The sequence below is a fragment of the Contarinia nasturtii genome, unplaced genomic scaffold (genome assembly GCF_009176525.2).
Source record: "Contarinia nasturtii isolate CC-2019 unplaced genomic scaffold, AAFC_CNas_1.1 Cnas_scaffold_187, whole genome shotgun sequence".
NCBI classification, from domain to species: domain Eukaryota; kingdom Metazoa; phylum Arthropoda; class Insecta; order Diptera; family Cecidomyiidae; genus Contarinia; species Contarinia nasturtii.
Window position 1 is genome coordinate 6,824,989 of NW_022197544.1, and position 16,031 is coordinate 6,841,019.

General features: G+C 34.4%; 1 protein-coding gene across 4 annotated transcripts in view; it reads left to right on the forward strand.

The window, feature by feature from the left end:
- Positions 1–325: 325 nt before the first annotated feature.
- The window catches only part of LOC116352303, a 35,816-nt gene continuing 20,110 nt past the window's right edge, over positions 326–16,031 (forward strand). The window contains exon 1 of one of the 4 annotated variants that reach the window (XM_031784790.1): positions 326–702. The gene's annotated coding sequence lies outside the window, so the exon portion shown is untranslated. The remainder of the gene's footprint in view (positions 703–16,031) is intronic. The other 3 variants (XM_031784791.1, XM_031784792.1, XM_031784793.1) reach the window with 3 other exon arrangements.

Sequence of the window (16,031 nt, forward strand, 5' to 3'; positions counted from 1 at the left end):
ACTTGTGAGCGTGTGTGAGCGACAAAATGAAGAATGCACGCTTGTATATGTACGCAAACTCGAATGCGAATGCGCGTACGACTGTTTGTATGTATGTGTGTTCGCTTGTTGTGAATTTTCTTTCGCCGATATCGTAGTCTGTCTTCTGCCTCAAAAATAAAGCAGCAAATGCATAATTATTCATTCGCTGTTTAGCGCTTTACCGTGGTGTATTGTATTTAGATTTGTCTGGATTGTCATCTAAGTCAACATCAAATTTTGGTTTTTCTTCATTTTGTGAGCAATCGTTTATAAAAAATAAAACAGTACCTAGGATAACATTTTCGATATTTTAATGTTTTTATTCGTTTATTTGTAAAATGTTTTAAAGACATCTTTGCGAATTGATTTCAATCAAAAAGAAAACATAAAGTCTCAATAGCTGTTAGATAAATACACCAAGAATAATAAGCTTTCCGCAAAATCATGTGCATTTTTTTTTTTTGTCGTTGTGATTTTATGTGATTTTTTTCGAAGCTTTTAAGTGGATATAAGTGAAAAAGAAACGAAAATTTATTAATGGAAAAGACATTGATTGAATTTTTCCTTGGCATCGGATATATAAGGATTATATAAAAAAAATTAGTTCAGAAAATCGTTAAATGTACACCGGACTGTATTGGATTAATTGAGTTATTTGTCATCGCTTGGAATTGATATTGGGTAATATAACTTTTTTTACTATTATTGTTATGTTTTTTTTTGTTTGTAAGTTCTTTGGCCATTCAGTGTTTGATTGAGTGTAAACTTGGAAAAGAAATTCCGGTGAACTCAAAAATCGTATTTTATTGGTTGGGCTTGACTAATTCAATCGCATTCGTTAAATCGATGTAGCAATTTGTATATGCTTTATTTTATTATTTTCGGTTTGTTTCTTTCTATACGAAAGTACATTGAAACAGAAATTCCTCCAAAACAAAAGACATGCGTCGCGTAACCATAAGGCAGAAACCCCGAAAAAATAACAGAAAGAAAGAAAAATAAAACAATGTTTGAATGAGCCGAATTGAATGTGAAACTCTTTTTTTTCATCGTACAATAGTCCAAAAAGACGATATGAGAGATAGAGAAAGAAAACGAAATTGTGGAGAAAAAAAAAGAATGAAAAAATCGAGTGAACGAGCAAAGAAAAACGAAAAAAAACGCAACTAAATCGAACCATGAGTACACGAACACACAGAGTGAGAGAGTGCTCACACAGAAAATGTGTACCGAGTCTGATTCAATAAAATAGCGCCGCGCGCGAAATTGGAAATTCGAATTGACGATTGCGTGCATGAACTACATCTTCTCATTTCTGGCAAATGTACACAAGAGACTACAAATCACAAGCCATACATACATATACAAACGATTGTTTGCGAGTGAGATTCATGGAGATTAGTGTGTCAGGCCTATTGTTTGTCTCCATTTGTTGCAGCGGAATTTGAAATACACTCTCGCCGACATGCACTTATTGCTGAAAATTCTTTCAAAGATCGAAAATTCATCAAATACAAAATAATACAGAATAAGAAATTGGATTATTTCCACCAAAATGCGCACCTTTCAGGCGATGAGAGAGTGAATAAAAAAAAGTAAAATGATGACGATATGCGCCTTTCGCCTTCTACATAACGAGAAACAACATCAAAAAACACAACCGAAATAGTTTTGAAACAAGATTCAATGAGCTTCATAAACAACACAATAACAATAACAATAAAAGCGGAGTGAACGCGAACGAAAAACAACACTATCGCACACAAAATGCAAAAGAAAAATTCCACCGAAACACGTAAGATTCGCATCGGTTGCAAGGGTTTCGGATCAATTTGCCAAACAGAACAACATGAAATATTTTACATAATTTCCGTTGTTACTTTTTGATAACTACTGTTCGGTAGGTTGAACTTGGTGGCGATTACTTCTTGAACCTTTCTCATTGATGGTTTGTGCTTTTTCCATTAAAATTCACTGTTGATCATCGAGTATACGATGCGATGAACGAAAATTGCTTTGATGCGATCATGAAAAAGAAGAAAATGATGATTCGTTAATTTTCTATGGAATATTTTCATCATCGTTGAATCAATTGAGAAAACTGTCATATAAACCCGATCTCGAAAAGTATATATTGTAGTTGGGCGGTGTTTATATGCACGATGGCTCATTAATATTCACATTTATTTTACAATGTGATGGCGAATAGCATTTCTTTCTTGTTGAAAATGATTTTATTATTTTAAAAAATGAAAATTTCACGTGTGTTTGGTTTATTGTTTTATTTTTTGTTCGCTTATGCGCAATTAATTACTTACTGTCTCGAAATGATAGCCAATATAGTATCCGAAAAAGTAAACAAAGCCCCTTGAAAACCCAGGAGAAAAGTTAATTTGATCCAATTATAATTTAATTTATGAAATTACAGCCGTATGGCCATAGACACTCATGAGAAAGTCAATGAAAAAAAACCAAATGATGACAATACGCCCGTGTGTGAAACATAAAAAATTGCGTTTTCCATTTGAATGATGTGGGCGAGTTGAAATGAAACATCTGAAGCACGCATAAGACACACAGAAAGCAAGAGAGATGACCTTTTCATTTGGTGTGAAATTTTGGCATTTCAACACTATCATTTTACTGTACAGCCATGAATGTGGTCAAGCGCCTCCATAAATGCCTTCTCAATTGCCCGGCCGCAGCTCATCTATTTTGCAACCGAGATTTTCCGTTCGCTTTGAAATGACAATCAACCGTGTATTGCAGCAGTTGAAGGTGAATCTGATTTCAACTCTTTTCTCACATATTGCATTACAACTCTCTGGCAAACAATTGAAATCAGCGCGAATGCGGTGTAGTTTCGTCTTCGTTTTATTTTTTTTATTTTCTTCTACTTGTAACAAAGTCACATATTATGTCGCAGTAGAATGTCACCATTAATTTAAAATATAATGAGCCGGTTTGTCACACATTCACATACAATGCATATATGAAGAGTTTTGACGAGATTTCATTTTATTTTTGTGCTGTGTTGTCGAAAAAAAGAGATGGTTTCACAGCGATGACCATTGAACCAAATGACCACTGATTTTCAAATGTGCATTACGCAAGTGAATATATTAAAATTGATGGGGAAAAACCGCGATACGATCACTTGTGTCGTTGTTGCGGTGTTTAATATTTTCGTTGTCAAAATTATGAAAAATTGATCAAGATGCGGATTTCCTATGCCTTGACATCAATTACCACCAAAAATTTTTAGACGGAAACAAGACATGTTGATAGACATATTTTCTTCAATTATCGATAAATTGTATTTCGAAATTACGTTTCAACCGATATTTAAATATTCGGCATCAACTGTCGTTTGGATGCATTTTTACATGGTGTAAACGGAAAAGAATGTAAATGTCCGGCCTCCACCCCAAAGGAAAGGAAGTTTATTTCATATTGCTTTTATTTTTATTGGAATGAAAAATCATCCATACACAAGACGAATGATGGTAATTCATATCCGTTGAATTCAGCGGATGATCGACAAAAAAAATGAAATTCACATGTGCGCCGCCCATTAGCCCAAATGGAATAAGATCAAACGATTGATGTGCTTAGTGAAGTATTGTCATCATTGAAACGTGCAGTAATAATTATCTCGTAATAAATTATTCGAGATGAGGAGAGAAAACAAGCGTTTGCCTCTCCCTTGTGTACCTCTTTTCTTTTGTTTTATCGGTGTCATAGTAGTAGAACACGACATGGTCCGATTCAGTCAACATTTACAACAAAATAAATGCCTATGATAAACGAGATGATTTGCGGCCATTATGAAACTCAAAAACAGCGACCAACCAAAGTAATGAAAGAGAATTCACACCGTACAGAATTAAATGGATGAATTTGATGGAAGAAAGTAGAAGTTTAGCATAAAACCGCATTTATCATCATTCACCAATGTACAAAAAAAAAGAAACAGCGAGAGAGAAATGATGTTGGAAACTAGCGGTTTGGTGTGGTACGACAGTGAAATGAAATCCAGAAATTATAATTATATCACCCAGAACTGTGAAATGGATCTGCGTCTTGGTCTCGCGATACATGTACACCACATTGTCTGTACAATAACATATCGTGTTTTATGAAGAGAAAGAGAAACAAAAATTGTGTAGTTAAATTTCCAAGTGAAATTTGTTGTTGTACAATGGGAAAGCAAAAGCGCTCTAGATTAATGATATGCCATCAATTTCTAGGCATAAATGTGCAAGTCAAATTCACTTGCAATTTACAATTGGCACGGCTAAAGAAAAGCGATAGCTGCTGCTGCACCAAGAACAGTTTGGGCAATTAAAACGGTACGCGAAATCAAATCGAAACTATACTCCCTCGAGTGATTTAGCGTGGAAATGGAAATTGGCAACAACAACGTTTTTTTTATTTGCTTTTGTTTCTATTTCATTTCACCTTCCTTTATTTTTCTTTTTTTCTTTTTGTTTCATTTCATTTCATTTTAATTTGTGTACACTCTGCATGCATTGCTTTTGAAATTTGTTTGAAATTCGTGAACTCTGTCTGAGTACAAAATCACTTGGTATTTTATTAAGAGTTTGATTTTGTTGAGAATTTTCACTTGAAGCGCTATGCGCTTGATTATTTTCCACATTGTCTACTAGTTTTCCTGGTTCGTGTGCATCTTTGTGTGCCTGCTTACCATATTGTGTTGGTTGTGTGTGTTTGTATGTGCTTTTTTTGTTCTCTACAATTCAGCACATTTTTCCGCGATGCACGATGATTTGATTTGGATGCATTGCAATTTTTCCTCAAGCCATTCAATTCTTCTTTTTTTCTATGTTTGACACGATGTGCTCTTTTCTTTTTCGCCATTTATACAAGCTGTTATACACACATATATTTATAGGAAAACAGAGAGAGAGAGAGAGAGAGAAGTCTATAATAATTTTGAATCCAAAGTACACAGCCGAGACACATATTATTGTCTCAGTTTAGTTCTGCAATGATCTTGATGATTTGCGTGAAGATTGGAGCGAACGACCGTAAAAGCTGGTGTTTAATGATTCACCTGGGTGAGAGTGACGTGAAGAAACGAAAAAGAAATGCAAACGATAGGCAAACGAAACATATACACCGTTGGGAGATGAACACAACAGCAACGGCGAAATGGAAAACAATGAAATGAAACAATTTATTTATTGTTTATGGATATTTGATGCCGTGAATAACTCATACATCACCTGAATAAATACGAAATTGAGTTCGAATTATGACGATCATATCCACACAGTTTGCAATTCAGATCTCGTTCGCTCTTTGATGCCATGGATTTATTCGTGTTTCATTTGTCTGATTCATGCATTACATTTGGTTGATTTTCTTTTCCGTTGTTTTTTTTTTTCGTGTTCATATGCGCATATATTTGATGTGCGTGAGCGCGCATCATACTCTGCCGAGTTCAAAAAGTGATGTTTCTACCGCATCGAAACGACCTTGCCTTAAAACATTGAAATTATTGCAAGTCAATGCAACAGAAAACGTACACACACACACATATCAGCACATATTGTGCAAAATGATAGTATGGTTTGTTTTTTACACGATGTAAATCTGTATTGCACACTGTATCGTGTGCGCACTCTGCCAATTGTATTGTGGGCGATATTGTGTATTGTGTTTCATTTTGATTGAATATGGCGAACAGCCACGAAACACACCAACAGATAAATGCAAAAGTTGTAGAAAAACAAAAATATTGTGTTCCGTACCACCTCTTACTGTTAATTATGATTGTTCGAATCGAATAATTTCGGTCGAGATTGTGTGGCAGAGTTGAGAACACACTCCTTTTCTTCTTCCATTGTTTTTCGACACTTTTTCTTTCGGTACAGGTCGAGTGGAGATGAGAAGAGAGACACACAGATAGGCAGAACGATAGAGAGCGACAGAGAGAGAATGAGACGGCGAAAAGTGTCAAGTTTAAGGCATCATTATTAATCATAAAAGTTGTTGCTGTATTGGCAAAAGAAAGAAAAAATGAACTCAGCATTTTTCAGACTAATATAAGTAAAAGTTTTTCGAGTATCATTTACGCGAGGCGAGAAAAAAAGCACATACACAAAAATCCAAGGCGCAACTGAATATGAAGACCGAGAAAAAAAAGCAGCAGGAGATTTCTTTTTGTCGTTGCTCTGGGAATTTTTTTTCCATGATGATGACGATGATGATGGTGTGGCGACAATTTCAAAAGAGGCAGCAACAGTTGCAAGTAGAAAAAATAGATTAAATCGTCAGTTTTTTTTTGATCTTCTTTATCGTGTATGGAAAATTTCACTACGGACAGAAAGAACACTTCACACGCTCAACAAATTTCGAATCTTAAACACGAATTTATACTTTGTGTGTGCATGACTTACTCTGCGTATTTTTCTTTCTCTCTCTCAATCTATCTCTCATTATGGATATTTTGGGCTAAGCAAATGGCGCACAACCGAGTGTGAGTGAGAGATCATTTCGAGTCAAATGGAGAATGGAAATTAACATGCATGAAATAAACACATTTCGAAAAAAAACTGCTGCTACACCGATTCCGAATCAGTTTTATACATCTATTTCCGTACGTGTGTCTATGCGTGTGTATTTTCACCGTATATGATCTTAAATTTACAAAGCGTGAAAATTTCATAAATTGCCAAACGCCAGGCCAATGAAAAGCACACACACATACACACACACCAAATAAACAAACAGCATACAGTGGCATATCGGTTCACAAATATATAAATTATTACATTATTCACTAGATAAATAATAATATCATATTCGCCATCGTAGAAAGTGTGTCGTATTTAGTGTTTGTGTGTGTGTTATACCTTTAAAAGATCTGACTAACTGAGTGTGCTGACACTATCGGTCGATGTGCGCACTCATGCACACAGCCAAAAATCAAGCAACATCTAGCAAACCGATTTCTTTGCTCTCCATTGCGCATTATTTGCCATAATTAGTTGTACTCAACAAAATACATCTCATTTAATTCTTGTGGAAAAAAAATGAAAGAGCGTTTCAGCTATAAAAATATGAAAATGGAACGCACGTCTTCATATATCAACAACCGAAAAAAAAGAGTAGTAGATTGCAAATGTTCAAAAGAGTGTATTTAAAATGAAAAATACAACGACAATGACAATGATATTTACTTGCCCTATAAAACTTTACTCATAAAAGATGTTGTAAGACGGCATCGTTTTCGCTTCTTTTCGTTATTCATGGCGGAACACAATTTTGTGGCTGAGCATAAGACTCATTACCAACGGTCATTTGATCAAAATCTCGCCGATTAAAAGAGTCTTAAAAGCCACCGTTAATTCACTGCGAAATTTTCAAACAGAATCCAGAGGATCGAATTAAACGATTTACATTTTTCACTTCCGAAGAAATTCGCTGTAAAAGTTGTGATTCTTTTATCTTTTAAAGGAAATGAGAAAATGTTGAATCAATTGCAGAACTGTCCATGTATATTATTGAGTTTAGCATGGTGAGCTTGGCTCAAATCTGATGAACACAACATTTTCTTTATTTCTTTTGGATAATTTACACATTTTTCGGTGATTTTTGTTGTTGCTGTTGTAATGACATTAAGATAATAAATCAAGAAAAAGCATAACATCCCATAACAACCGACCGATTTTGTTATTGTTTTTTTGTTTGTTTTTACGAGAAAATCTTTTATATCACATAAAATTGTGTATTCCATTCACAAGCGTTTGCGCGACTTGTTGCGTATTTCAGTTGATTCACGTCCGATTCACCAATTATGATGAAATAGTGAAATAAAACATTTGTTCCGATTGGAAACCGAAAAAGAGTAAGTTTAATTCAAATACGGAAATAAAATTGGCCACGCAATAGTTCTCTTTCCATGCTGCGGTGTGTACGGTTTTATGCCTGCCACATTTGAATTTTTGTGTATTTTGTTCCGCGTGCGCGAATTAATGGGCATAATATTAGATTGGCGTTTACTCTGTTTTTTTTTTTTTTTTTTTTTTATAAAAAACAAGTGCATTTGTAAGCAAGGTGGTAAATGTTTTGTAAATATTCGTGTTAACCAAATTCAAATTGAATATGTAAACATTTAGTAGCGATTAGTGATCGTGAAATTTTTTGGTTGTCGTGTAACTGTAGCTACGGTTGCATTTCTTATGAAATATGCGGCCAGCAATAACGGCTATGGCGGCCGCGAAAAATGCATAAAATGCGCGGCCGATTTTACAATGTATATGGGCGGTGGTCCGTGATAGCATGAACGAATGTTTTGCCAAAAGTGCCAATGCACTCACAATACGGTTTTACTTTCGTTAAATATTATTGTCGATTATTATTTAACACATTTCAGGAACATTAAATGAAAAATTTCAAAGTTGTAAAAATCTGTAGTAAAATATAATTGATAATTAGTTTTGGTATGTTTGTGTAGCGCCAAATCCGTTTACGTTATCACCAGGGTGTGTGTGCATATAATTCGCGATCAAGCGTGAGCAAATGCCTTTTTTTCTATACATTTTGGCATTTGTTATTAATCGTTTTCCGCAATCTTTTTTTTCTCACTCGTTGAGCGCAAACAATTTTCACCTCAGCTTGTTTTGATTATAAATTTTTTTTCGTTTCGGTTTTTCGTACAATTTCCATTTCGTTTGTTTTGGTTTGTTTTGATTTCTCGATTTGTATGTTTTCTTTATAGTTTTCTCATTTTTGTTTTCGTTTCGTTTAAATAAAAAATTTAAATTGAAAAAAAAATGTATGCTGTTACTTAATAGTTTAGTGTGAAATGAATGATCGCGCACGCGCTTTGTCCATTTTGTTGGCTGTTTTGTGTGTGAGTGGTTTTTTGTACGCATTTTTAATTATAACGATTGTTATCTAAATGGGCGCTTTCTCTCTTATCATAATCACGATGAAATACGTTGAGTGCAGAAAAACAGCGAGTCGTCGCTGCGTTTTTCTTCTTATCTCGCGCTATCTCTTTCTGTACATTAGACACAAGAGAGGTTATCAAATCCCATGGTGTACATTTTTACCTCTACTCTGTGCATGTTTTGTTGTTCGTGCTCTTGAATATCATGGTTTTCCATATGCGATCCACAAGAGCATGATCGCATACACATACACACCTTGGCTCGATGGCATTGTAAACGTGTCGGCGACAAGTGAAATGTCTTTCACTTTTTTCTCCATCAACAGAAAAAAAATATTGTTTTCCTTTACAAATGATTTATCATATAATATTGTATGCGTATTTCTCTCTCTCTATATTTTTTTTTCTTCGCTGTCATCAGTTTGCGAGCCAATTCGAAGTTTTGCTCATTATTATCGGTTCGACGAAATGGCGGTTATATAATTTATGACCGATTTGATAAACGGTGCCAAAAGAGAAATAATTGAAGAAAAGAAAAATAAATAACCAGCCATCCAACACGTACCAGTACTTCTGTTTACAAATTGTCAACCAATGTCCAAACAAATTTTGTATTTTTATTTTCAGTCGGCACGTATTTGTCACACTTATTCGATAATAACAGCACGTTTTCATTTCTCTCGAATAAGACAAGTAATATGTGTATGAAAGTTGCCGAATGTCCGGTACGTTTTATTTTTCATTCACGTTGATTGGAATTAAAAAATGGTCGAAATTCGGTAAAGTATTGTGCAAGTGCCATTGTTTTGTCACATAATTCAATTCCGATGCGGTGCATTTCATCGGTAGCTACATAAAAAAAATCGCAATGTAATTGGCAATTATCATATTATGTGGCAATGGAAAGAAACTGTCAAAACACCAACTGAATGGTTAAGTGAATGATAAAAAAATGAGCCGACCGATTCAACCGTGCGATGTATAATGCTTTCAGCATTATCGCACATCGAATTGCCAATGTCGTACAATTTTAATGAAAAGAAAAAGTGGTAGCTTTTATGCAATCTGTCATATGTCATGTTCAAATGAAAGAATCATTTGTTTTATGTTTGTTCATCAGAAAATATCTACACATTGATTCCGGTTTTACTATACCGACCATCATCGACACTCAAATAATCGCTATTGTATTTAAAAATTGACTCGATGGAAATTATTCAAATATGCGAAACAAAAACCAAATGCAAATATAGATAGAGAGCGATGAGGAACAAACATAAAAAATAACATTGAATTGAATTTATGTTTAATCTGAAGAAGAAGAAAAAAATGTACAGATCGGTGAAAGCACACACTTAATAAACAGTGGCACATCATCATTATCATGTGATACAATGAAAGCTAATATACAAGAGAGAAAGAGAGAGAGCAAGAATAACAAATTGAATGGAAAAGCAAGAGAAAAGAGCATGAGAATAACTGTTGTATTTTTTTGCAAGCGAAAAAGTCAGCTGCAACTTGGGATTTCGTCACAACAACGTCAATACATGGAGAACAGCCTTTTTTCAATTTAGTCTGGAATTTTTTTTATTTATTTGTTTGTCTTGAATAGAAAGAGCTGAATGATTTTTTGGCAATCGAAAATCAATTGAACTTAAAGATAGATTTTATAAAGAAGAACAATGACGAGGAGCACTTCAGCTTGAATAACAAGAATGACCCAAATAACTACAATTTAAGGCACATGTATATAAAGTATTAAATGAAGATGGTTGTCTGGTGCTTGTATACCAAAAAAACATCAACAAAACAAAACAAATGTGTTTGCACCTCAGAATCGGATGGATACAAAACACACAGAGTCCATTCAAATGTTCAAGCAAGCAAACAGTTTTTGTATTGTAACATTGGTTTTATGTATTAAATGTTTCTCTTTCTATTTTAAAGTAAATGTAGATATCAAATTACAATTAACACCGGAATAGTCATCATTTTTTTTTGCTCCAAAATACATATATTTCCCATCATTCGATTGATTGAACTCAAAGCGGGGCCATTATCGACGGTTGCGAAATTCAGGCGTGAATATTTCTGCGCTGATTAATTCTTGAAGTCTTCAATCGTCGTTACAAATCATCGATGACCGAATGGGACAGACAGTATAACCAAGATAGAACAAATACGCACCGAATCTCGGTCATCGAATTTGTATATAAAAAAAATCGATGCGCAATGAAACGCTTTTAAACTGACCTTGATTAAGCAATATGATTGATGACTTGGAAAAAAAGTAATTCACAACGGTAGATTTTCAATAAGAATTTTTCAAATTGAAAAATAATAACAAAATTGAGACCAGTACATTTCCTACGCATACTTTTTAAGCCCAACTTTATTCATACTGTGTGTGTGTGTACTACACAGTGTTTAATTTCGATTTTAATCGATATTTCCATCGCTTTCGACGATCCAATATTTTTTTTTCACTGATGTGATTTCATTTTTCTTTGTCGGATAAAATTTCGCAGCTGTAACCGCAGTATCAACGGTGTTTAATCGATTGAAGTGGAAAAAAAAGAATGCCATTGTTTCCGGATCAAGTTTTATTTTTTATTATTATTTCTTTCCCTCTGTCTGCATCACAATTTCACATTTGGACTGTACAACAATAACATCATCGTTTATTGTTATATAAAATAAGGCGATGTCGCTTGAGATCATTAATGGGGAAAATGTGTACTCGAATGTGAATTGGTACACTGACATTCTGTCACAGTATTTTGGTCACACTCTTTTGGTTGTATATTGATTTTCGAATGGTTTGTGGTGCAAATTTAACCGAACATCACCATTGTGCAGTGAATCGGAAGAAACCCCCCCGCGCGCGTGTACACTCAAAATAAATACTCTTATACTCGATCTTCGATTGTGACATGCACAAAGAAAGCGAAACAAATAAAAACACACATCGTTCGAACAGACAGTATTATGTTATTGAATAATTTGTGTGATGACCACTTAAATGGCTTAAAACACAGAAGTGAGGAGAACATTAAAAAAAAGGTGCCGGAAACCGGTTTTTTCAATTAAGCATATATTTATTTTCGTTGGTTCGTTATTCCATTGCGCCAGCTTGCGCCATCCAATTTGCGTACGGGCGACCGGTGATTTTACAATGGAAATACTCGAAAATGAACCGTAATTGGAAAGCATGTACTAAGAGTGTAGTATGGTTTTCTGTTTCACTTCTCTCTTCATGCAAGAAAACATTTTATTATCGATGGCACCGTGCAGACGCTTATTATTAAGCACGCATTTCGTCCTCATCTTGATTATAAACATTTCATTACATTTCGTACACATCGATATCTAGGCTTACATATCGTAATTTTTTTTACAATCAACGAGATTGTAGCGGCGCGCGTGTTTTTTTCGTCAACGTTCGTCACAGAAGCCGTTGCTCAAACATAATAAAGAACTGGCTTTGATGTCAAAATCAATGTTGACAGAAAAAATCCAAAGACATACAGCAACAATCAGAACGGTGCATAATGAAATACGAGCACGTATTGCGTACACCAAGAAAATCAAACGCATATGCTGTTTCCGAAGCAATCTCGATTGGTGTAACCATGTGTGTGTATGCGCGCGCGACGTGTTAAGCATTTTTCGTCGTTTTAATTGAAATTCAACTGAGAATTTCACGCATGTTAACTATTAAAGAAAATGCTTTGACAATCCCATTTTTGTTCATTTTCATTGTTGACGAATCACTTTGGCCACATTTCTTTGCATTTTTTTGATTGGTCGCAAACTAAGTTTCTTTAATTTTACATCATAAATTGGTAGGATTTTTAGTGCTTTTATTTTCGTTCGTCGATCGTTGATTTGAAACGTGCACACTCGCCTCAAAAAAATACATACATACAACCAATGCACATTTTCACCGACGTCAATGTACTGTCGGTACGGTCGAAAAGTGTAAATGGGATTTTCGAATAGAAAACCAAATGTACGAGAGAAAGAGAGAAAGAGAAAAACGTAAACGTAACAATTGCTGTTCATCAACAAACAGTTATTGAATCAAAGCGGGCCTTTCATTAATAATAATTATGAAAAAAAATTAAATTATATCTCAAGAGTTGAGAGAATGCATCGACAGAAAAAGAGGTGAGCACCGCACACACATTTCTTGGCTTAAAAATAAAATGAATTAGTCATTTATCATTTGAGCCAGAGTACACCGAAGTCCCTTTTAAAATGTGAAGCGGGAAAATTGTGTGTTTGGTTCAGTTCTACGAACCATGCGAACAAAACTATGAAATGGTAACGAAAATTAAATTAAAGAAGAAAAAAAATAGAGAAAAAAATAAAACAGAAAAACAATTCAATCATTTTTCATTATTTCTTAATTTGTGCGATCAAATACGAACAAACAAACATACACACAATTCGCGATTGTGTGTGTTTTCATTCGCTTTTCCTGTAGCAATGTTTTCCTTTCATTAACCCCTTTTTACCATTTCAATACGATGGTGTTTCTTTTGTTTGCGGCTTGCCGAACACATTTTGCTTTTCTTTGTTTCACTTCGGCGAGATTAGTTTTACGCTTGCAAATTGTTTTCGGTTTTCAAAGCCAAAATGGCTTGATTTTCTTTTCATAAAGTGTGTACACGTGCCGCACACAAACACACAACCAACTTTAATTATATCGTATACAATCAACAATTGTGTGCAACAACAGCGACGGCGACGGCGGCGGCAGCAACAACGGCAACCAAATGCATACCTTTAAATTTGCTTTTGATTTATGAATATATTGTGCATTGTTGTCGGATCATGGTGAGAACATATCCGATTCGATTCAAAAACTCAACCAATTTACCGAAATGAATAAATTAACAGCACGCAGATAAATGAAACAAGAAAAAAAAAACAAATGTACTAACCACTCATTTTGTTATGCAAACCGTGATAATATACTATCTGTATGCAACAAAAAGGAACGCACTTTTCAAATAGTTCAAGATCAAAGTACTTTGAACCAATGTCTTTGCTGCTAATTTCATTCAATGTTAAATAAAGAAAAGAGAATCAGTTTTCCGCAAGATTTTTGAGAAATAGTAACGAATGATAATTGAAATGTTAAACGTTTTTTTAAATATGTTGATATAATTGATAAGAAATCTCCGACTGCCCGTGAAATACAGAATCAAAATCGAAAGCAAAATGTGTTTATCGAAAAACAATCAAGAATTTTGCCAAAACTCACGAAATCAACGCATGTGCCGATCGAATGAAAAGGTGACAAAATTTGGGTGGCTCAAAATCAGTTTGTTCCGGTTATGTGAATTTTGTTGTTATTTTTTTTTGCTTGCTTTGCTTCACATATGCAATTGAATTTCGAGCAACGATCTATTTCGGTCTAATATTTGCTAATTCCAAAAATGGGACAAAAAGTGTTTTGATTCAAAAAAAAAATTAACGACATAATGAAAATTAAATTAAATCATATGTCATATTTTCAACTAGAGACACACGGATGCTGAATGTAAAATTACTTTTGTTAGATTTCTGAGAGAAAGAGACATTTTGTCAAGTAAATTTAAATTGTCCAAGTTGCAGCAATTTGTTTACATAGCAAATTACCATTGCATGATGCTTTGTTATGATGATATGCACTGATAATACAGACAAAGTCGAATGTCAGCTGATGGCTGAACATTGAAGTTGTCATTTTGTGTTATATAAGAATATGATCATGCGACAAGTCGTGCATTTAGTGACGGAATCCAGAAAGTGTGATAAATGGATTAACGTGTCGCCTCCAATACACGTGACACTTGAATTTAACAATATTGAAGTACGAAGAGAGATTTATGAGAAGAGCTGTACAGTTGAAATGTGTATTGAGTGCACGCAATGTTCGATTTCGATGCGATTCATTGAATAAGAGCGGAATAAACCCGGAAGATGATTTTAACGATGCCCCGTCATTTTCTTTTGCATTTGAATTTTGTTTTCGGTGTGTACGCATATTCAAGTCAAAATAATCAAAGGAATGTATCAAAAATGTAATTTAATGGGATTTGCTCTTTTAGTTGGAGAGTATTATAATGGAGGGAATTATGTAAACGCGAGCACGGCATCAAAGAAAGAAAGAAATACTCATTTATTATTCATTTAATAAATTCATGCGCGCACTTTCTTCTTCTTGGAAGGAAAAAATAAATAAAAAATTAGGCGGCAGCGGCAACAACATTGTGATTGAAACAGCGACCGTCAATGTGCAAACGAACGAAAGAAAGCAAACGAATGTCGAATTAAAATAAAAAAAAAACAATTGCATTAAATGTGCGCAATAACAAGCACCTTTCGCATAATCGGCTGGTGGTTCGTTTATTTATTTATTTTTGTGTGTGCATCAAGTGTCTTTGTTTTGTGCACACGCTAATGTATGTGCGTGTGTGTGTGTGTATGTGTCGATTTTTAAAGATCACATTGTATGTGCACGCTCAAAGTTTCACTATTTTCCGGTCGGCCGTCACAAGCCTTCTATGATTCAATATTTTTATTTTATTTCTTTAGTTCGGTTTTTTTTTCGTTATTCTTTCTTTACCGTCGTTTGGTGTGTGCGTGTGCATGTGACACTGAACGTGCAATGATAACAATTCCAATGTATAATGTGCGAATAATTATGCAAACAATCACGTGATCATCATCGTATTGTGCCATGTGGTATGTGTTTGTGTCATTCCCATTGTTGACTCTTTTTTTTCGCTTTATTTTTTTCTGGCCAATTCATGATGTGCTCATTTCAATCTCGCTGTCTGTGTATTTTTCTTCTCTTCTCTCATTTAGAAACCATAAAAATGGCCTATTGTCACTAATTAAACCGCATACAATGGCCGCCACTTGATTCTATTATTATTATTATTTTTCGTTCGAAAGAAAAAATGAAACCTATTGAATTCGAACAAACAATCAAATCATCAATTCAAACGGAGAAAGATAATTTTCATTTCACATTTAACTCTCGTTTTTTAAGATGTCATTAACATCGAATGGACATAAAACGAAGTTAATT